Consider the following 21,945-nt stretch of genomic DNA (forward strand, 5'->3'; position numbering starts at 1 on the left):
GGGAAGAGTTGATGACCCAAAGTTGTGAAACTTATACAACCTTTTGGAATCATCAGCAAGACCAGTAGCTAGAATCTGTTTAGGATCTTTTAGATCCTTGATTACAACATCATGAGGTGAAAATTCAACAATTTTACCTTCACCTGAATGAGTTATCTGATAGACAGATAGAAGGTTGCAGGATAAGGTTGGAACACATAATACATCATTAAACTGACCATTGTCTAGATGAACAGTTCCAGTCCCTACAACATTAAGAGATCTATCATCACCAATATATATATTTTTGGTGTTACAATCATTTAAAGAAGAAAACATGGCTTGGTTTTTGGCCATGTGACAAGAGGCTCCAGAATCAATGAGCCACTCATGAGAATGAGAAGAAGAAGAAGATACATTTAATGCATAACCAGACTGAGATGATTGACAATGACATGCAGAAAGTGCCATTCCGGAAGTTGAAGTTGAAGTAGGCTCCACATGGATGTTATGTTTCTTCATTGCGGCTTCCAAGGCTTCCATCTTCTTAAAGCATTTAGATTCTAAGTGGCCGTCTCGATTACAAAAGTTACAATGTCTATCAGTCTTCTTCCATTTGTTTTTATTGGTCTTATCATTTTGCTGAAATGATCTTTCATTTTGAGGCTGAGATGGTTTAGGACCATTCTTTTGAGGATATGACTTTTTAGGATTCTTTGAATTTGGTTGCTGCTGGGCGGCTAACGCTTTCGAGGAAGAGTTTCCAAGATTAAGAAGACCAAGGTGTAAGAGTTTTTCTTGTTCTCTTATTAAGGAATCACAAAAGGAGTCAAAGGAAGGGGCCTTGTAGTCTTGTCCTTGACAAATGAAAGCTTCCCTTGTAGAATGGAAAGTGGAAACAAATACAGAGTAGGCTGGTCCCAACTTAGTAAGGATGGAATAAATAAGGTTACCATCTTCTTTCTTAACTTTAACACCTTCCAAGAGATATCTAAGGGTCTTGAATTTGGACAAGAAATCTTCAATGCAAGAAAAATTATTAGGATCCAAAGTAAGCAGCTCATTTTCAAGTTGATGGGCTCTAATTTCATTTTTAATCCCAAAAACTTTAGCAAGTTTTTCTAATGCTTCATGAGGAGTCTCAAGTTCTGCAATGTGGAATCTAAGATCAGGAGAAATAGACATCCCTATCAAACCACGTGCTTGATCTTGTCTATTTTCCCATTTTGCCGCCTTGTCTTCATCTTTTGGTTTCTTCTCTTGGTCTGTGGCTATTCTGAAGAGACCTTTACTTCTAAGTAAATCTTAGATGTAGGCTACCCATTGGAAGTAGTTAGTGCTGTCAAGAATGACTTGGCATGGACTTTCCATTTTTTTTTTAAAAACTGAAGCTGAAGATGCTGAAAGTAAGTGTTCCAATGGATAGATCTCGAAAAAATTGGCGGTTTTAAAAAAAACGGCTCTGAAAAAGGCTTCCGGATGAAGAAGTTATGGCTTTTTGAAAAAAATTTGTTGACGTTGCCGGCAAAGTGCGCGAATGTGCGGGAATGAAAAAAAATCCGCCCCCACAAAATGGAGACTTGAACCCAAGACCTCTACTCTCTTAAAATAGCTTTGAACCAATTGATCTATACAAAAAATTTGAGAGAGAGAGAGACGGGGGGGGGACTTGGTTTGCGTGCTTGCCTTGAGAAAGCTTTTTTTCCCTACAAAACACAAAACCCAACACGAATATGCAAAGAAAAACGAACCTTGCGGCTCGAAGTTAGCTTTAGCCAAAAAACTAGAAATTTAAAAAAAAATCTCAAAGTTAGCTTTAGCCGAAATACTAAATATTTTTCTCAATGTTTCTGATTTTCCGAGATCACACTAAGGTGCAGGGAAAAGAGCATACGCATGAGAAAAATCCTTCCTCTCTGTTTCTGATTTGCCCAGATCGCACAGAGTCGCAGGGCAAAGAGCATACGCAGAAATGAAAGGTATAGATCCGGTTAAAAAAAAGGCTAAATAAACTGAGACCGAAATAAGCAGAGAGAAAATAACAGTAAACTGCAAAAAACACTGTATACCTCCCGATCTGAAAAATGACGCAGCTAGGGCTACCGGAAACCTTTTCGCGTGAAACGAAAGGGGTTCCTCACTGGAACAGATGCTCCGAACGCAACAGAGCAGTCCTCTCGGCCCGAAAGCAGTCAGAAACAGCAGATCTAGGAAACGACAGCCGCATGCAGTTCTACCGGCTTCAGATTTGGATCACCAACGGACGCGGCCCTCAAATAGCTCTGATACCATGTAGTAATTTACAGGGTAAGTTCCTCAGAAAGAATACCAAAAGGACACCGCTCACAACCAGATCTCAAATCAATACACCAGTATTTTTGACGTGGTTAAAACCCTCAAAGTGCAAGGAGGGAAACAGTCCACGGCCTGTCCCAACGTGGGTACTACAGGCAATTTATTAATCAAAGAATGAAAATTTACATAAGCTTCTCTCATGCACGGATTACCCGAACAATGACCCTCCATGCGCTTTAAATAGAACTTATGGACCAATCGGGTGTCAAGCCACGGATCAAGTGTCGGTAATACCGAGGTGAGAGTGAACCGTCGGATCACTACATATCGTGACCGTCGGATTGTAAGTTACAAAATGTACAACGGTAAAGAAACACACTTTACCTAACTCTAACCTAACTCTATACTAGACCAAGTTGAACTTAACTATATCCTATGTGTCGGAATATCCTAACAGAATGTTCTAGAAAGGAGATCAAATCAAGTTTTAATATTAGTCGTTGATTAGAGACTTAATCTCAGTCGTTGAAGTCTCAACAAGAAAAGTATAAGGAGGCTTGGGGTTCATTTAAAGATACACATAGTGAGAGAGAATGATCTAGAGTTCGATTTATGTGGCTAGGAAGCTGAGAAATTCGAACTAAGTGATCATTCAGCAGCAGAGGGGCATGAGAATATGGGAGAAGGACTTTCTAGAGAATATTGATAGAGAGGCAGAAAGTGCTTGCAGAGAGGCAGTGCAGTAGCCGGGAAACCTGACGTTGGGCCAGTCTGGACCCACGCAGTCCTGACACAAAGCCAGGAGGGCCAGCGCAGAGCAGAAAAGCTGCCCGTCACGCAAAATCCATAACTGTCGGGAATTTTCAGGAGAGTTGACCCAGGGCCAACACAGAAATAGTCGAGGTTAGCCAATCTTGTGCCGAATCAGCCGGAATTCTGCTGGGTGAAGTGAGGTAAAACTCACTCAGATTTTCCGCCAGTATTTTTTCTCTGTAAAGGATTGCTAGATGAGCATCCTAGATTTGTATTCAAACATTTCTCCTGCATAATAATAACCCTCAGAACTGTTGGACCAGTTTTCCCGCATTGGGTTTTTCCGGGGACTATTGTGTCCAAAAATAAGTGTGTCCTATGTATCTTGTTCTTTGCTCTGTTTTTTGTTTCCTAAGATCAAATATTTAATAAGAAGTAATTTGATTCAAAAGTAATTTGCTTCAGTATTCAGAAGAATAACTTGATGAATGTAATTTAAAAGTCAAGTAGGTGAAGTAGATTCAGATTTGCTACAATAGGGGTTCCTTGAGAATTAGGAATTTTCACACAGCCTGTTCCGCACCCAATTCTATACCCTTGGTCTGTCTTGCACGTGGTTTTGTAACATCCCCCTGTTTCGTGCCTAGTTCTATACTTTCTGCTTGTTCTGCACTCGATTATGTACCTTCTGCTTGTTCCGCACTCAGTTTTGTACCTTTGGCCAATTCGGTACATTTCAAGAGAGATAGATCTTCTTGATTGAGTGAGTACTACTTGAGCTCAAACTGTTCCTTTATATAGCCTTCTATGTTGAAGAATCCAGGGCAATTAGGTTAATAAGATTCTTCTTACAATGATAACTATTTGTGAGGTACTTTTTACTTTTTCTTATTAACACAATCTTCTCTTGTTATTATTAGAGTGTTTTTTCTCACTCCATCAAATAGTTACCAAAACAAAAGAGACAAGAACACAAGATTTTGGCTTTTTGCCAGGGCCAAAAACCTCTCACTCTTTGAGAGGAAAACCCACACAAATTCTTCTTATAGAGATTCCAATTGACGAATACCAAGACCAAGACCCTTGACCTAGTAGCCACTCCAAGCTCAAGACACACATTCTCTTGACAGTCCTCTTCTTGATTCCTCTTCCACCGAGATCTTCATCATTACCTTGACAATGAGATCTTCACTGCTACTTTGATATCGAACTCTTCACCACTGATTTGACATCGAGATCTTGTCACTTTGTAGGAGCACCGAGACTTCATGTTCAAACTGTGACATTATCGAGACTGAGATTAGCATTGGATCCTTCTCCCTGTGGCAGCACCGAGACTCCTTAATCTAACCAGAGGTATCTGAACTTGTCTTCTGCACTTAGGCCTTCTGAATAGAGATATCTGAATTGTTCATTGTCTCTGTCCTCTGAAATCACTGAGAGAGACCACCGAATTTATGACTGTGGAAACATGACTACTTCGGGAATATCAAACTGAGACCAATCTTCTTCTTTGTTGTCACTGTAATTTCTTATTTAAGAAGGATCTGAATTCCCTTCCCCACTAAACTGTAGCCTTGTAACCTTCGATCTGTAGCCTTCACCGAAACATAGATGATCTGAATTCTGTTGTTGTCTCTGTTCACCGAAATCTTCAGAGCTATGCGAAGTTACTTCACTGTAACTGTCCTCTGAAAACCACAGAAGAATCTGAACTTCTTTGTTGCCTCTGCTCACCCGAAATCTCAGAGGGATATGCGAAATTTTTCTGTGTTTCTGCAAGGAGCCTAGCCTCCTATATATAGTTGTTCGACCATATATTAAGCCGACCTTAACATCCGAATAGTTGTGACATTTTAGGTGAGCCGACATGTGTCATTTAATTCATTTTGCAGGCCGACATCAAGAGGACTGTGCTTGTCTTTTTGGAGGGCTTTTCTAGACACTAGGTTGACTCATATATATTTTACATATGCTCAAGAAGAGCTCTTTATACATGACATTGACTCTTTGACTCAATAATAAATCCTAAGGCTCTTAATGGGAGCCACTAACAAATAAAATCACTTGCTCATGAAACCCATGAAGCAAGGCTTACAATAATAATTTTATTTTCTTCATTACATCATTTACAATAGTCACAATTACATGTCATTATGAAGACTGAACCTAGTTACATTTTACAACATTCTCAAGGGGTCAAATTCCCTCCTTTAGGCCGACTTGATGTTTCCAGGGCTGACTTGTACTTTAGGAGATTCCAAGACTTTCTAGACTCAAAATAATTCTTTTTATAAATACATTTTGCCCGGAAGGGTCTTATAAACATGATGTTGACTCCTTTGAATCATAACAATAAATCCTAAGACTTAAACCCTAGAAGCATGAAGAACATGCTTTTACCTAGAAGACCATCAATAAAGAGCATGAAACCCATGCTTTAATAATAATAACTTTTTCTTTTCTTTTCTTGTTTGTTACATAGGATACATGTTGAAATGAGTACAACAACAATTATGAAGACCGAAACTAGTTACATTTTCAACAACTTCTAGGCTTAGGATGTATAATTTTTCTAACATAACGGGGGTTTCCCTATGTTTGATTCCAAATTTGTCGTTGAGTATGAATAAGAGTATGATATGATAACTTATTCAACGGAAGGAATTAGTGTTCAATTCAAAGTGACATCGATCTTACACATATCATAAGATTGCAAGATCCCACATCAATTAATAAAATCAAATGCAATCCCGAATTGAATCTAAGTAAACAAATTTGCCATCAAAATTCTAACTGCATCACGAAATTAGAGCATTACATATAATAGCAAATATGTCCAAGATAAATCACAAATTAAGTTTGCAAGAAAGATCATGAGCTCATGCCAAGGGATTAATTCATTTGCTTCATAATAGAGATCAGTTATTAGCAAACTTATCCAAGACATCGTTTAACTATTTCATAATTGTGTGAACTAAACATAATTGAAATATTTTCCAAAAAAAGTCTTCCTCAACCTAAATTAAAAAATGTCACATAAATTTGTGTCAAGAAAGTAACCACTTGTGTCGAGAAAAAATAAACAACACCATTTCTTGCATGAATCATGTGCCAAAGTCAATCATATGCTAGCAAAGACGATAAGAATGAATGCTCCAATTTAATGAATCAACCATTCAAGTATCAAGATCGCGTGCTCGATCAAGGACATTACTAGTGCACGCATCAATTGAAAGTGGCTTGCTTGAGCATCATTAACATGCACCACAAGATTTGTTTTGTTGGCCTTTAAAATATATGTAACCATGAAATCAAGGTGTGAGTACTGAGAAATGTTTCAAATCATATCATTAACATCAAGCGGTATGTGAGGGTCAAACCCTTGCAACAAAATAAAGATGATGTGAAGCAGAGGTGGATGGAGCTTAGGGTTATAGGAAGCACGCCCCTAGGGTTTGCTGCAGGATGGCATCGCTAACTGTACGACTGATCGATGGTGTCAGAACCCTACCAACACCTGGTCAACAAACGACACGCAGGCGATATCGGGTCTCTATTCACACCGGTAGCAGCTGGAGGAGGGTTAGAGTAGCGGTAAGGAGCGGTCAACGCATCGTCGTTTTCACAGTTTGGATCGTTTCAATAGCAAAGGGAAGTTACCAGGCAACGGGGGGAAGTCGGTGGAGTAAAATTTGTTTTTAGTCAAGAAGGGGAAAATGGTTAGTCCAAGAGACTTTTTCAATCCAAACCCTGGGCCGGCAGACATCTTAACAGTTTGGGGACTTGAGCCGACTCAGCGAAATCTAGACAAGGTTAGGCTTCTAGTTAGATCCCCAGCTGGCAAAATGGTTTCTTTGGGCAGGAGCTTTTGGCGGAAGGTGGGTCGGGTTTTCTAGAGGAAGAAAAGACTAACCTCGAAAGAACATCTTTATGGGAAATTGTCAAAGATCATCAAGAAGGACATGCATCTCCAGCAAAAACATCAGATCGACCTCTTTGGGCAGCAACAGAAATCTAGGTAAGATCTGCAAACCCCCTGGAAATCCTAAGGATGTAGGATTTATAGGAGGATTAGAGGACATTGTCAAGAGTTGTGGCCTCTGGGGGAATGAGGGTTTAAAACATTGTTTGTCTAAGGATCTGCATGCAAAGGACAAGGGCACGGCCCAGAGAGTCGTTAGAACCCTCGCTATAAAACCTGCTCAGAGAACGAGAGAGACAGAGATAAGGGATATCCAGCCAAAAGACAGTCGGAAGCTTTTTTCAGGGAAAGAGAGGTTGGGTAATTTTCCAGCGCTAAAGGTCGGCGAGTTACTGGGCTTCCCTGGTGCGGCTGAGATAGTACAAGGAGGAGACACCATCCAAGAGATTTTGGGCAAGGAGAAAGGAAAATTGCAGGAAGTCGGCCTCGGCGGTGGTTTTTGGAGATCGACCTGAGAATGAACAGCAATCTGTAGAGAATGGACAGTTAACAAGGCTAAATACATTAGCAGAAGGTCAGCAGCAAGAAGAGCTCATTGAAGCTCACGCACAACTGCAAGGTCAGCAGCAAGAAGAGCTCATTGAAGCTCACGCACAACTGCAAGGTCAGCAGAACCAGACAGAAGGACCAGAGAAGGAAAATTCCCAAATCTTTGGCTCGAAGAGGAAGAAAGGTAAATGTATTAGGAAAAAACTAGAAAACCCTAATCTAGTTCTCGGGATTGACATCCAAATCGATAGTGCTATGGAAGCATCAAAACTTATCATTGTTGGGAGAGCAAAGGGAAGATTCTTTATGGTAAGCTACATCGCCGACTGGATATTGAAGGCTTGGAAGGGGACACCGAAAAACGAGTCAGAGGTGATCATTTTAGCACGAGGGTGGTTCATGGCCAGATTCAGCAATCCAGAAGCGCTTGAATGGGTTCTTGAGCGGAATTGGTGTTTCGGCTCCTCAACAATTCTATTCAAAAAATGGACTCCTCTCTTTAACACAAAAAAGGAGAAAAACTCAAGGAAGTTACAGTCTGGGTTCACCTTCCAGCTCTGCCTCCTCAACATTGGACAGAAGATATTTTTAAGGCGATAGGAAACAAGTTGGGCCTCTTTCTTGAAGCAGACTTGTCCTTTAAGGAAACCAAAGCCAGGATAGTGGCCCGCATTCTGGTAAAGTTGGACCCAAGAGAAGGACTGGCAAAAAAAATTGATCTGCATCTTCAGTTGATTCACACTCACAGTTGATTGATTATGAGGAACTTCCTTTCCAGTGCCACCGTTGTCACAAACACGTCCATCTAGCATGAGATTGCTCCTAGGGTTTCGCAGAAGGAGGAAGACAATGAGGCATCCCAAGAGAAGGGCTTGTAGAAATTAAATCAGAAGAGGCAAATCAGGCTCAAGAAGCAGGGGGGCAGAGGGCAGTCGACCATATCCCAATGGAGGTAGAAGCAGACAACTCAACAAGTTTTCAGGCGCCAAGAAGCTCTGGGAAATGATCAATGAATGGAAGCGCAGGATGCTCACGAAGTCATCGTTCCTCTCCCCTAGACTGCGAGTACTACTTTACACTCAGCCTCTTCTTTATCCTCTATTATGCATTATTTGCTTGATGTTAATTCAAGGCCTGATCCCTCCAGGTCGAACAACTCGTAGATTCTTCCGCCTTGCAGTTTGTCAAATGGCCTACACAGTATCATAACTTCCATCCCTACCGTAAAACTCCTTGGTTCCACCTCTCTCGTTCTTGAGATGACAACCTCCCCTCCTTCATTCTCTTTGGCCTCTCACTATAACCTTCGTCTGAGGGACAAGAAGGAATTCTCTAACAGTTTTGTAGGGGGATTAGGAGAAGTTCAAGCGCCATCTAGAACTGGGACGTCTAGGCATAGGAAAACAAATATTTCCAAGGCCCAACTTAAAGCTAAACAGGACATAGCGGATGGGAAACAACTCTCTTTGGAAGGGGCTCTTAGAGGGAAGCAAGCCCCTGAGAAGGTTGCCAAATGATTGTTTTATCTTTCAACTGCAGAGGGTTTGCTAGCACCTGCAAGAATCTAGCCCTAAAAAGCCTCCTCAAGGACATTGGCCCGAACGTCCTTAGGCTTCAAGAAACCTTAGGTAATGGAGAAACTGTGTCGGCGTCCCTCAATAAAATGATGCCTGGATGATCCTTTGTGACCTCCGATGCGAAGGGAAGATCGGAGGGATTAGCTACGGGTTTCAAGGCTAGCAGTTTCAGAACTGGGGTTTAGAACTAGTCTTGGGAGCTAAGGTCTATTCCTTTGGGTTATGCATGGATCTCTCCCTCATCAACATCTACGGCCCGTGTCAAGATAGGGTCACCTTTTGGAACTCCCTTCTGTCAAAATCCTTCATGAATGCTCCAAATGTGGTGGTGGGAGGGGATTTAAATTTCTTTTTGGGAATGTCTGAGACCTGGGGTCTGCAGGCTCAAGCTGTTTCCTTGCCTGATTTTTATGCGAACAAGTTAATGGCCAGCAAGCTAATAGATATCAAGTTGATCAAATACAAACCAACCTGGAGAAACAGGTGCTCGGGCTTAGCTAGAGTGGCAAAGAGATTGGATCGGTTTTTGTTGAATGAAGATCTAATTAGTAGAATTTGCCTATTTTGACAATGGGTAGGGATGGGAAGAGAACCATACCATTTCCCCATTCTTCTTGAATTAAAAGGGAGCAGTGGAAGACAGGAAGCCCTTTTAAATTTAATCTTGTCTGGCTCTAAGAGGAAAGCTACAGTGAGTTGGTAAAGGCTACCTAGATCCCGCACACCCCAAACCGAGGACCCTCCATAGCTCATCAATTTATGGAGAACCTCAAATGAACAAAACAAGATACAATCATTTGGGCGAAAGAAAAGTGGACAAGGGAAGAGGCAGAATTAAAAAACATTGAAGCAGAACTAAGAAGATTGGAAAGGTCAGAGGGAGATGGAAATGAGACAGAAGAATCCAAAGAAAGGATAAAACAACTGGAATGTTCAAAAAGGAGGATTCTAAAGGACAAAGAAGAGCAATGGGACTAAAGAGCAAAGCCATATGGTTAGCTAGTAGGGATGAAAACTCAAAGTTTTTCCAAAACTATGCGAGAGGAAGAAAAAACATAAATACAATCTGGGAAATGCAGAAAGCAGATGGAAGCACAGCAAAAACTTTTGATGAATTAGCCTCAATGGGGAGAGACCATTTCAAGGCTCTCTTTAGAACCTGATCCGTTAATGAAAAAAGGTATTATAGACTATGTGTGAATTTGCTTATGTTACTTAATGCAATGGATCGAAAAGATTGCGAATAACATAAACAATTAAACAATTTGAAAACACATTCAAACACATCAACACAACAGAATTTAATAAAGGAGTTCACCAGACTTCCTGGCTACGTCTCCTGGTCCTTTCGCTTCCAGTGTTGACCTCTTTATTTTGTCTTCAAAATGTTGTTACAGGCATGAGCTCAAAAACAAAGTCTCAAATGAGAAAATGGATGTCACCACTGCGTCCAGCTCAAAATTTCGAGTCAAATGAGTATAAACTCGACCATATTTGGCCACAGTGACCTCCAGACCCCCTGGAAAGTCAAAAACCACCATACACCTGCAAAAACCGCCTTTCTATTGCACAAAACCACCTCTGTGGATGAAAAACCACCTCTGCAACCAAAACCCGCCTTGGAATACGCACTGGTGGTTTTGGTCTGGTTCGGCACCTGCATAAGAATATGGAAATGTTTGGCAGATGGAATACCAAGTTCCACCACTTGGTATATTGGTTAGCGCAATTGTGTTAAGGCGTGGTATATGTAGTTTGGGAGGTCGGCGGGTCGAAACCCCCACCCGACTCTTCCAGCCTTTTACATGGTTTGAATATATCGCATATATTTGATTTGAGATACGATATAATATGGTTTGGTTGTTGCGATTTATATGGTTCATTTGATATGGTTGAGATATGATATAATATGGTTTCGGCTATGGTGTAATCCGGCGGTTATGACATACATTAAATGCTAAGGGACCTGCAGTCATGGGGTTGACCTTGACCATCCGACCCTTTTCCGGCGGCTCCAACCTTACCTTAATAAATATATTATCCATACCTCCGTTAACCAAGCGACGTAATAGCTCATCCAGTGAGCGGAATCCGATAAAATCTTAGTATTCCGGGAGGTCAGGGGTTCGATCCTCCCTGACCCCCAAAATTTTGGGATTTGCATGCCAATATTGGGCAAATCCAGGTTGCCACGTGTCAACACCAGATTGGCCCATTTCAACCAATCAAATTATGACACGTCATCAACCTCTACTGACATCATCCTGGACATATGGCGCATTCTCAGGACGACACATGTCCTGCTGACATCACCCTGGGTTGACCATTGACTTTGACTGTTTGACTTTGACTTTTCCTCTTTTTGCCCTAGTTTGCCTTGAAACTTTGACTGGCCTTAACTTCTTCATCCAAACTCATATTTTCGCGCCGTTCACACCGTTGGAATCGTCTCGTCGAGCACTTCGACTTGATCCCATTTTCAACTGAATTTGAAGACTTTGATCTGGAGGCAAAACTGAATTCATTTTGGATCAGAGCCGCAGAGCAAGCAATTATTCCAAAAGTAATTCAGGGCACCCAATTATTTCCTAGATTTGCGGAGGAAGAAAATGATCATCTTATGGCCACAATCACGAAAGGGGAAGTGGAAGGAGTCATCAAATCTATGCAGAAAGGTAAGAGCCCGAGCCCTGACGGATGGACAATTTAATTCTTCCCAACATTTCTTTGAGCTTATTGGGGAAGACCCTACTCGGGTGGTCGAGGACTCCAAGATCAAAGGTCAAATATATGAACCTTCCAACTCCACCTTCCTGGCTTTAATTCCTAAAAATGATGATCCAAGACGTTTTAGGAATTCAAACCAATCTCTCTCTACAATTGCATTTATAAGATAATAGTCAAGATCATAGCTATCCGACTCAAACCCTTACTATCAAAGAATATCTCCAGGGAACAATTTGGTTTTCTAGATCGACTACAAATTCACGAGGCAATAGGAGTCACCCAGGAAGCTATGCACAGCCTTAAAAAGAGAAGAAGAAAAGGATTGATAGCAAAAATAGACCTGTCAAAGGCTTATGACAAAATTAGTTGGATTTATTTGCGCCTATTGCTTACTCATTTGGGTTTTGATATTGCTTTTATCAATTGGGTTATGGGGTGTGTCACAAATGTGAGTTCTGCAGTTTTAATAAATGGAGCGGCTTCCCCTTTCTTCCATGCCTAGAGAGACCTCAGACAAGGATGTCCATTGTCACCACTCCTATTCTTATTGGTTGCAATTGGTCTAAGTAAGTTGATTCTCACAGCAAAACGCAGAGGAGATGTAAAAGGAGTCGAGGTAGCCACAAATTTGTTCATAACACACCTTCTGTTTGTGGATGGTATTCTTCTTTTCAGCGATGGGTCCAAAAGGGATCTTCAACAGCTGAAAGAATCACTCAACCTGTTCCTAAAAGCTATAGGTATGTGTATAAACGAGCAAAAGTATTCATTGGTACATGAAGGATTATCTCAGGCAGAAATCCACAGGGCTCAAACTTTCCTTCCTTTTGAAGCAAAACCAATGAAGGATAGTCTCAAATACTTGGGGTTCCATATTAAATCGGACTCTCATAAAAATCAAGACTAGAAGTGGCTCCTGGCCAAGATTGAAAAACGTATAAAGCATTGGAGTTACAAATGGCTTTCGAGGGTTGGAAGGTCGGTACTGATAAAATCAGTTCTAATTGCAATTCTTGTTTATTGGATAGCCCTCACATGGATCCCCAAAGGAATTCTCTCTGCAATAAGGAAACTGTGTGGGCAATTCCTATGGGCTGGTGCAAAGGAGGAAGGAGTTCTCCCTTGGGTGGCATGGGAAAAGATAGCCCTCCCAAAGGCTTAGGGAGGTTGGGGAATAAAGGATCTTCCTACTTTTGCAACATCTCTTGCAGCAAAGTCTGGATGGCACATACTATCGTCGGATAATCTATGGACTGTAGTAGTCAAAAGGAAGTATATTGATCCTCTTTCCATTGAGGAATGGGTGCGAAGGCAGGACAAGAGAACTTCAAATGCGTCAGTAATATGGAAAGCTACAGTGGAATCTTTTAAGGTTATTGAAGATGGTCGAGCATGGCATATAGGGAATGGTGAAAAAGTCAGAATCGGCATTGACCCTTGGGTAGGATGCAGAGAAGGCTATGAATTGCCAAGGGAACTAACAACAGCCCTAAACGATCAAGGGATCCTTCATTTAAATCAAGTAGCAATCGAAGAGGGCTCCTCGATCTAGCATCAAGGTTTGGTAACGGCTGAACAACTTCATTTAGATCCAAACTTGGAAGTCGTTCGGCAAGATTACATCAGAGAACTACAAAGAACACATGTCAAGATTAGGGATCGGTCTGATGAACTCAGATGGGTCCATGCCCCAATTGGTTTTTATACACCTAAATTTGGTTACAACTATCAAATGGACAAGAGAGTCCAGGGTTTACAGGTATGGTCGTGGAAAACGCTTTGGAAACTGGAATGCACTGCAAAGTCAAGGCTATTCCTCTAGTGTCTCCTCAGAAATAAAGTTCCTACCTGGGACAATCTTCAAAAAAGAAACAAACATGGTCCAGGTTGGTGTACGTTGTGCAAAAATGTTGAAGAATCAGTAAATCATCTCTTTTTAAGCTGCCCATTCACCTTAAAAGTGTGGGAAGCATCTTTGAGTCTCCTGGGACTCAGCATGACCTGGAGAGGTTTAAACATAGGGAAAGCTTGGCAAAATTGGTGGAATGTTGTGCGAGATGAAAAATTAAGGAATGTACCACCAATAACTCTCTAGGACATATGGTTGGCAAGAAATAAAGGCATTTTCCAAGACACATCTTCGACTCCCTCTCTCATAGCTATTGAAATTGCCGCAATTTTCTCATTACTCCCAACCTCCCTGTCGACTTTGGCTCCACGAATTATTAGAGAAGAGCAAATCAACCCACGAATCCCATGGGAATACTTTGATGGAGCATCTAACACTCAAAATAGATGCAGGACTAAATTGGTTATCCACATCAACAGTGACAGACATTTAAAATCAACAATATGCCTTGGAATTGGAACAAACAACTACACAGAGCTATTATCATTGAAATTATTATTATGCTGGGCTCGGGAACTTGGCTTAGATTCAGTGCAAGTTTTTGGAGATTCATTAAATGTTATTAATTGGTTTAATGCAGTGCAGAGATGTCAAAATCATACTTTGATCCCACTCATTGAAAAAAAAAAATCTATCAAACAGGCTTTTGATTTTATCTCTGTTTGCTACATACAGGGAACGGAATGCAGAGGCAAATCTCTTATCTAAAGGTGGTATTCAACAAGTTTTGGGCAGATGGCACATTCGAGAGACCATAAACGGGAGGATTCAGGAATACGATCACCCTCCTTTCATCACGTGACAGGGTTTTCCAATACAGGAAGCGGACATCTATCCAGATTTTTTGCTGCAGTACCAGGAGATGTTTTTTATCAGCTTTTTATATATTTGGTTATTTCCTGGTGTCAGTATGATACAGTGAATTTTTGTGTCCAAAGTCTGTTTTTTCAATTTTTTGACACAGTGATATATATGTACATGATCATGGTTTGAAGAAGGTTGTTTTCTCTATGTTATGAGAGGCCCGAGTCTATATTTTTTTGTTGCATTTCAACACACTATGGACTTTTTCATAGACTATATATGTTTCTCTCTGTCTCCTGAGGACACACAGAAACAGTAATGCTTTTGCATCGGCAGATGTAACTTTTTATTATCTTAATAAAAAGTTCGAGAAAAAAAAAACCAAAACAAAAAAAAAACATTTGGCGATATGCAAATTTAATTTATCCAAATTTTGCTCAAGGGCGAATATGAGTTATATGTGCTAGAAAACCTTTGAAACCCCCATAGCCATGTTCTGTGCTTAGAAAACAAATGAAATTGTTTTCTGATATCCAAACTTATGAGATCCCAATCAATTCAAACCCTGCTACTCAAAATGAATTTATGAACCAAATAACACCTACAGCAGGGTTTATTCGGAGTTAATGGCTGACTGGTGCCGGTTAGAATTGAAATGGGAAAGGGCGGTTGCTCACGAGTGCCCCGATGCCTGTATCTGTGATGTCTTCACGCCAGAGGGGGAGGGCTCGAGAGGGGACGGCCGAGTGTTTTACGACAGCGTTGGAGAATGGGTCGGTGGTTTAATATTGTGTTCTGATCGTTGGCTCGGCCGATGGCTGGGCCAATGGATTTGTTGGCCGAAATGCACAGCACAAAGCCATTGTGAGCTGACGCGAAGATTTTAAACAGTTTATCAAGCCGAATCGCGGGTCACGCAAAGAGGAAACACAGAGAAACTGTGGAGTAGGCTCGTCTGACCCAAAGAATAAAGAAGAGGTTGTCGATTCGCTGCAAAGGAGTCTCGGCCGACAGGAGGGAATATGGCGTCGCGTCAGTCTGCGACTACAAGTGAAATCGAGTTGCAAGAGTTTGGCCTCTAGAGGGACCGAGTCGACGAGAACCAACCGATTGGGGCCGAGAGGTCGGCTCAATGGCCACAACGAAATAAAATAGGCGTTGTAGTCGTGGATGCCACGGGAAACTCTCAAATATCTAGATGTAAGCCAACTTTAATATGAACCATGAATAATAATTTATTATTTTTTTAATTTATTTAAACAAACCTAACACTAACCTCACAAGTTCTATTCAATTTAAGACGACCAAAAAACATGCCTAATTAAAATAAAATAAAATTTTAAAGGAAAATATTTAAAAAAAAACAATTGGTATTGAATTTCTTCCGATAGTGTCTAAAAGCACGGATACTCTATTTGCATCTTGTTTATTTTCCATGGATGCAATTTCTCCCCGACCCTCTTTGGTGGTTGGATCATAGCCTTTACCTTTATGTGCAATATGGTTGCTAGGATTTTGTTTAGTAATTGTGCTCTTCTTGTCTTTCACGGTTGTTCCACCTTTTGTAGATTTGCAATTTCTTTTTTCCTTCTAACACTTTTGTGAAGTTTCTATTATAATCTTCAAATACCTTGTTATAGTCATTAAAATTGTGCAAGGATTTTGCATTCACCCTTTCCACTGATAGAAGTAATTCCCGCTGCAACATTCCTCAAATAAACCTTCGAGGCGGTCAAGAAAACTAATTTTGATACCACTATAGTATCACTATTTATATTTTATAACAATATTAAAACGCTTCTTCACTCTATAATATAGTGATAAAATAGTGATGGATCAACATTAATGTACTGTTAGGCATCATAATTGTAACTATACCCTTTTGCCAGAGAGTCACACCAGCAGACCTTGTTGTGATCCTGCAATGTCAATTCACCCCTGTTGTCTCAATTGGCACCCTAATTTACCTCTAGATTCTTGTTTCAGCCACCCGCAGTCTTAGACCCTTGAACATAGATAGCCTCTTGAGACACTGGCCATCCTGAATTTGCTATATGCCTACTCGTTGGAGGTTAAACCACCCTCGAGCAACCTGCTACCTAATCCGCGGCCTTCCTTCGAACTCTCGTTGCCTCAACACACTCAGCTCCAGCCTTTGTTGGCCTCAAGAAGTTGGTCTTACACTAGTCGCTGCCGCAGTGGGTTGGTTCCAGATTCATTGTAGGTTAATGCCCTGCCACAGGCAGCCTACTGCCTTTGCTAATGATAAACTCGCTACTCTTTGTTTTGTCCTCGCTACCACAAAATTTACATAATTGACATACCAGTCGGTACTTGCCAAAAATAGTTACTGCCACAGTAAAGATGATCATCCAGCCACAATTCAGTTTGAGTTCAAGTCAGTTCTAGTTCTGTAGCAAGAAGATATATAGGGAATAGCTAGAGTGGAATCTTTCACAACCGAAACCAATTAGAAAAAACAGAAGAAAAAAAGTTCTTAAACCTTCCCAGTGCCTCAGTTCAAAATCAAAAAAATAACAAAACTATGATGCTCTCAATGAATCTTGTCTCTCCTTTTTGTTGATTCCTTTTGGCCCTTTTTCCCTCTTAAATTTGTTTTTGAGTTGCTAACATGCTTCTCTCCATTTGCCGTAAATTAACTATCATTATCAAATAATGGTTTCCCCATTTACAAATGACTATAACCTATTGGATCAAATAGTGACTATGTCAATCTGCCCCTGCTGTCTTAATCGGCACCTTAATTTACCTGTAGTTTACAAATGACTATAGCCTATTGGATTAAATAGGCTACTATGTCAATCTGCCTTGCTGTCTCAATCGGCACCCTAATTTACCTGTAGATTCTTGTTTCAGCCTCCCGCAGTCTTAGACCCTTGAACATAGCCCTCTTGAGCCACTGGCCGTCCCAGATTTGCCGTATGCCAACTCATTGGAGGTTAAACTAGTCTCAAGCAACCCGATGCTTTTCGCTACCTAACCCGATGCCATCCTTCCAGCTCTCGCTACCTAAAGACACTTGGGTTGATCTGAAATGATCATAAGTTAAAACTAATGTAGAATTGATTAGCCATTAATGAACAGAATGTTAACTGAAAGTGCAGAAACTGAGAGAACTGCTTGAGAAAAAAGACTTTACGACAGCTAATAATACATAAGTAAGATGCAAAACAGTAATGAAAACAGCAAATACACAGTGATACCAGACAGCAAAATTGATTACGGAGTTCGTCCTTGATGAACTACGTCTCCGGGTCCACTTTCAAAATGGGCAACCGCTTTATTAGGATTGAAAACCAAAGAGGTCGATTACACAGAGATTTGACCAAACTGAGTGTGCTCACATGCACTTTTGGTCACTGTCAAAGGATAGGTCTCTGAACTAGCTTTCCAACGCCTGTCACGGTTCCCAATTCTGAATCTGGATGCTCTTGTTACACTGAAAACAAAAACGACTATGACCTCCAAAACCTGCATACAAAATCCAAAACCACTCTCCTTTCTCTTCAACGAGCCAAACTTTGCCTTTATAACCCTGCAAATACACTCTAACCTCTACTGCCCAATTTTAGAATGCATGTGTTGACTTTAGGGTTCAAGGGTCTCGGTCTTGTCATGGTTGGACACCTTAGGGATAGGTTGCCATGGTCTGAATTAATTTTTTAACAAACTTCACAATAAAACCCAAATATAACCATATATTAAAATCAAAACCGCTACAGCTTGCTGACCGGGCGAAGGAGGCTACGGTTACGTGTGACCAGCCGCGGTCTAACCGCAGGCTGCCACCTAGTGGTTATCTCCGGCGGTTCCACTGTAGACATCGCTCTGACAGTTTTGCATGTGCCCACGTTCCTCCGACTGTTGCGGCTTACCCTGGCAGTTCCAACGCGGTGATATAACCCCCGGCCCTGTTCACATGCTGCAGCGAAGGTTAACTCTCTGCGCGGTGAAGGCCCGCGGTCTAGGTTGATGCGACAGTTACTGCTAACCCCGCCGACTAACTCCGCTCACATGAGCCACGGTCCCACTGCGGTCTCTTATCCGCAGTTAGGACTGTGTATATGTAATTTATATTGTTTTACAATGTTTCAAATATGGCCGAGAGTTTAATACAAGGTTTTGTGTATAGGTAACATGTCCGATAGGGTTTAGGACTTAGGATTAGGTCTAGAGCTTAGGTTTAATGTATTTATACATGGTTTGATTCTAGGTTTAGGTTAATGCATGGTTTAGGTGCTAGGTGAAGTTTAATGTGTTAGGTTTTACATTAGGTTTGTAACAGAGGTTTATAATGTATTAGGTTAGGTCTTACATCATTTTGATCTAAAACCCCATGTACAACACATTGTCACAATGTGACATAAAACGCCACATGGTGATACCTATTCCATCTTTGACAACCAAACCCCGGTGGAACTGACGAGACCCTCATGTCGACAACCAAATCTTGGCGGAACTGACGACAACCACATGTCGACAGCCAGGTACAAAACCATATCAACTGCACACCATGAAAAACCATAGACATCACTTGAACAACCTGAACCATAAACAACACTGTCGAAACTGAACGACACCGGACTAACTTGCTGACGACAACACTGTACACTGACGATGAATCTGTGCAACTGATCTGACGAGATCCTCCTGGATCATGGGTCCAGCCTTCATTGGCCTCAGGGAGTTGGTTTTGCATCAGTCACTGCCACAAAGGGCTGGTTCCAGCTTCGCTATAGATTAATGTCCTGCCACAGGCAACCCACAGCCTTTGCTAACAACAAACAATAACTCGCTACTCTTTGTTCTGTCGTCACTGCCACAAAATTTACAGAATTAAGATACCAGTCCGTACTTGCCTCGGAAAAATAGTTACTGCCATAGAAAAGATGATTATCCAGCCACAATTCTGTCCCATAGCAAGAAGAGATATACAAATTGGCTATGGTGGAATCTTTCACAGCGGAAACCAATCAGAAAAGAAAAAAAGGACTATTAAGCCATCCAAGTGTCTCGGCTCAATATCAGAAAGATAATAAAACCATGATGCTCTCAAGCAATCTCTTCTCTCCCTTTTACAGATTCCCTTTGGGTTTTGTTCCCTCCTAAATTTAATTTTGAGTGGCTAACAAGTTTCCGTCCATTTGCCCAAAATTAACTATCATTATCAAATAATGGTTTCCACATTTACTGGATTAACTATGTCCTCCCTTCGTCAGTTTGAAATCGTCAGTTTAATTTCAAGAGAGTATTACATTAAAAAATCTGAAAGGCATCGTAGTTCAGTCTTCAATAATGTAAGTGTTCAATCTGATTTGCATCACCCTCTATTTGAAGGTAGATATCCAGTTGATTCCCCTAGAAAATCTAGGGCTTATAGACAGACATTACCTTCTTTTTGCTATTTTGCTACAAATGTAAAAGACAACTGAACTCCCCTACTCAATCAATTGACTGGACATCCTTGCCACCTTAACTTTATCTGGAGTTTTCTCACGGCGTTAATCCAAAATTCTATTGCAGTTTTCTTTTCTTGTTTCACACAGTTTGGGGGTTTCAATTTTCAGAAAGAATGAAGAAATCTGTGTATAAACTTCTGAAAAATAAATTCTCTGCTGCTGAACTAAGAAAAAATTGTCTTTAGAGTTTCTAAAAATTCTCTCTATATCTGCCATATCTGCCATGAGATCTGAAAATTATTCAGAATAAATTCCAACTTTTTATTTCATTCAAAACAGTAAATACCTCCAAGCCTCCAAACTTTGAGAAAACTCGACTCCGCTTTTGCTGTGTGAGAAAACTGAAAAAGTCAAAAGGATAAGTACATCTGTCTATGATTTCAGTCCTTAAAAATTATCATATTCAGAATTCCTTATGATGCCAGTAAAACATTTTTAAAAAATTGTTTCTGGATTTTTCAAGTTTTTGTGCATATACGTCTTGAAAATGTTACAAACAATTAACAAGCCTAACACTTAGGTAAATTTCCCTTATTTTAAAGAAATTATTTTGAACAGAAAAAATACCTCTGCTATGTCTTCTGACTTTGATTTTTCTTGATCCCACTAAGTGACGTCTTCTTTTCACTTAGTTTAGGGCAATAATGTCCGAGTCAGGGCAAAAAATTCACTGGAAACGTTAGTGCGCTTCTGTTAGGGTAGACTTGTTCCAACTCCACATAAAACTTCTGTAAACGCCTCTGCAAATATTTCGGGCTACAACAGGAATCAAAATTTTAATGCAGCTTTAAAAACAATGGTTCACTCTGTCACATTTACTCTTAGTAGCAAAAATACTGTCCGCAATTGTCGTACGCGTGAATCGTCATTGGAGGATTTCTCTACTGCACAGATGGTAAAACGAGTTATTCTTCTCCGATGGTAGTGTGGGCTTCCCGGTGTCTGCTTTTTTCATTCACTAGCTTGCAGTTTCTTTCTTCCTTCACAGGCTTTGCATACGGTTGTGTAGTAAATTCAGTCGTCTTTTTCACCTTCGTTTTGACATATGCTGCTCTGGCTTCAGTAGGTTCGATCCTACTGTCCCGTTCTGGTCGTCGCGTCTTCGAATGTCACGTGGAATCTTTTGATTTCCATTCCATGCACAAACAACTTTCATAAACCTTAAAACTTTGGGTTTTATAAAATGATTAAAATATATTCGCCTCTCCTTTCATATTATATGTTTTCTAAATAAACTATTAAACATTCATTAGCTTCTTGGCTCGTGTTTTATAAATTTTAAAAAACTACTAAAACATCGTACTTCTTTTTCTCTTTTTTTCTAAATATATAGGTTTACATAAAAATATTAATAATTCAAATTTAAATAAATAAATAAAAATCTATCTTAATTCATCTAACAAATTTCCAAAAAATCAAATCTCTTTGTATTCTAAAAGAGATTTGCACTTCAAAAAATTTGATCTCTCTTTGTATTCTAAAAGAAATTTGCACCCCAAAAAATTTCATCTCTCTTGGGACTTAGTAAAAATTGGTTAGAAACAACATATCATGTCTTCCCAAATGCCAATTACCAAAGATTTTCATGTTTCCACAAGTCAACTTAATCTTTAGAAAAGCACAAATGTTGAACAAAATCCTAGCAAAGGTATTGTAAATAAAGGTAAAAGCTATTATCCAAAATAATTATAAAAATAAAAGTGGCCCATGGTATTGAAAACACATGGTATTTATGTGGAATGTTTAAAGGGGGAATTAAACCAACCTAGATCTATCTTAACTAGATCTAGGGTACTGAGAGGGATCAAATCTTTTGATGTGCAAACCTCTTTTAGAGTGAAAAGATATTTGATCCCTCTAGGTTCTTGGTAGATCATGAATCTCAATTGAGTTAATATGACTTTAAAGCCAACTATTCGTGCCCTCAACCATGTATGGAAGAGATGT

At 40.3% G+C, this 21,945-nt stretch overlaps 1 protein-coding gene across 1 annotated transcript in view; it reads right to left on the reverse strand.

Annotated features, from left to right (window-relative positions):
* LOC149137993 (uncharacterized) overlaps positions 1-21,154 on the reverse strand; it is a 337,976-nt gene extending 316,822 nt beyond the window's left edge. Inside the window, exons 1-2 of the mRNA XM_089447071.1 lie at positions 20,566-21,154; positions 20,285-20,339 (exon numbers count right to left, since the gene is read on the reverse strand). The gene's annotated coding sequence lies outside the window, so the exon portion shown is untranslated. The remainder of the gene's footprint in view (positions 1-20,284; positions 20,340-20,565) is intronic.
* Between the last annotated feature and the right edge of the window lie 791 nt (positions 21,155-21,945).

Source organism: Pinus tabuliformis, chromosome X (assembly GCF_031772625.1).
Source record: "Pinus tabuliformis cultivar Carrire ecotype Pingquan chromosome X, CPIR1, whole genome shotgun sequence".
Taxonomy (NCBI): Eukaryota; Viridiplantae; Streptophyta; class Pinopsida; order Pinales; family Pinaceae; genus Pinus; species Pinus tabuliformis.